Genomic DNA, 2,437 nt, shown 5'->3' with positions numbered 1-2,437 from the left:
CACATAACAACAACAACATTGTGGTTTGGAACCAATGGAGGATTGAAAGAAACAAATGAATGTAAGGATGGCTGTGTCTGACTTCTTTCCACTTCATAAAGGGAAACTGTCCCTGTCAATAATATCCTTAGCAGCAAATGGAAAGCTGCTAGATCCAACATGTCACCCCTCATGCTCCTTTACCTATGTACTAGTCATTGGGTTTGATATTCATTGTTGACCCACAGACTTTACTCACAGTTCTAGTACCAAGATTGCAGTTTATTAGGGAAGGAGTTGGAGAATGAGAGGCAAAGAATTTCTCACAATGCAAATCCTGGTTTAATCCAGCAGTCCCAACACCTTAATTCATAAAACTGAACACCTTAATTAATAAAAGTCTTGGTTTCAGTTTAGCAACACAAATTCGGGAAACTTCTAGCTTCTTCAGTTATCCAGCAAGGTTTGCCTCAAAGCAGTTATAAGTCAGCTTCTCCTTCAGTGATCCAGCAAGTACAGCAAAACCTTTAATTGTGGCCAGCACAAATGCAAGATGCCTCAGGTTACACCTTGCTACAGTGTCTTCACAGCAATGCCATAGACATTCCACCACCATCACCAGGGTCTCACTCTCACCAGGGTCTTGCTTCAGTCTCCCTCTAGTCTTGCTGCTAAGTGTGGCAAGCACCTTTCTCTTATCCTAGGCCCATTGCTGTTGATGATTTACAAAACCATGTGTATGCAGTTAAGGTAGCTGAAGACCAGAGAAGACTAACATAATGCTTAGAAAAACCAACTTTTAAGCTGACACTGCAGCTGGTGCCAAGAATGGGGTTGAATCCATATGAGTATGAGTCCATTGATATGCAAACAGCAACACAGGAGAAGCAGCACAACTGGGTTTAAGCACCCACAGGCACCCCACCTGGCCCATTGTTTTCAAGTTTCTCGAACAAAACTGACCTGCATACCTGCAGTCATATCAGTCATTCCCCTGACTTGTCTGAGTCTCTGCAGAACCTTCTAGAAAATCTTTTCATCAAACCCAAAAGACCAAAGAGGAATTGGGGAAATGAATCATGGATGGAACTGTTAATATTAGATTGTATGGATTTATATTACTTAATGCACATTTATGATTAGGTTGACCTGATGATTCTGATTAATAGTGCACTATTAATATTACCACATTCATTCTGAAGAGGGTGAAACCAGGCTGCTTCTTGAAGTCAAGGATTTAAAGCTTTGTCTCACATATTTTGGGCATGTTGCTAGAAAGAACCAGTCCTTGGAGAGGGACATCATGCTTGGAAGGGTGGAAGGACAGTGCAAAAGAGGAAGACTCTGGATGAGATGGATTGATTTAGTGACTGGGGTAATGGAGGTAGATGTGGCAGAGATAATGAAGTTGGCTCAAGATAGATCAGGGTGCAGCGATGTTGTACATAGGGTTGCTATTAGGCACAAACAACGCAAAGGCACATAAGAGCAGCATAATAAAAACAAGGATCTTCCTGTTTTTTTGTTGGTCCTGTACTTTTAGGGAGCTCTAGTGGCATAGCCCACAGGCGGTTGTACTGGTAACCCAAAGATGGCACCTCTCTGGTGGTTAAAATCTACCAGTAATTCTGAGGGAGAAAAATGAGCAATCTTCTTTTGTGAAGTATACAGTTTAAAAAAAAAAAACACACCAAAAAACCACCCTCACTGGAGGGTCAATTATGAGTCAATTCTAACTTAACATCAGTGATTTGGTTGAATTTTGTACTTTCCCAAGCATGATTTCTTGCTCCAAGAGCTGGCTCCTCCTGATAGCAGGCCAAAAATAGGCTCAGCCTCACTATCTTCACTTCTAAGGAGCATTCTTGCTATACTTCTTCCAAGGTGGGTTTCCTTTGCTACCTACTTCTATTGCTGGTTGTCATACTACACGTCTGTAATTATAAAACTCTGATTCTATACCTTCTAGACATCAAATGAATCTACACAGTGTGATGAAGAAGGCCTGGAAACCTATACTAGCCTGGGTTGGCTAGGACTATTCCAGTTCTAGATAGAGGTGACTTCTAACCATGTAAATATATCCAAGTAAATTGACGAAATAAAATGCATTCCCAACCTAAATTTCCCTTGACCAAATCCTAGAAATGCCCGTGGGCCATACCAACACCATCCAAATGGAGAGAAGTAGAGATGACAGTTGGAGTAGAAATAGAGAGGAGTTGATCATTTACAAAGGTCTGTGGATCATGTGAGCAGCTAATGTACTTGGTTGTCAACCAAAAAGCTGAGAGTTTGAAAATATCCAGATGGACTTAGAAGAAACACTTGGTAGTATAACTTCTGCAAAATTAGTCTTTGCAGACCTTTTTCAAAGCATTGCTCTTCTCTGGCATTTATGGAGTCACCACAAATGAGAATAAACTTAGTGGTAACTGTGGTGGTTTTGTTTCTGTTT

Source organism: Elephantulus edwardii, unplaced genomic scaffold (genome assembly GCF_000299155.1).
Source record: "Elephantulus edwardii isolate Elephantulus edwardi_28Jun2011 unplaced genomic scaffold, EleEdw1.0 scaffold00206, whole genome shotgun sequence".
Lineage (NCBI taxonomy): Eukaryota > Metazoa > Chordata > Mammalia > Macroscelidea > Macroscelididae > Elephantulus > Elephantulus edwardii.
The sequence above is the reverse complement of the archived record's forward strand: the minus strand, read 5'-3'. Positions refer to the sequence as shown.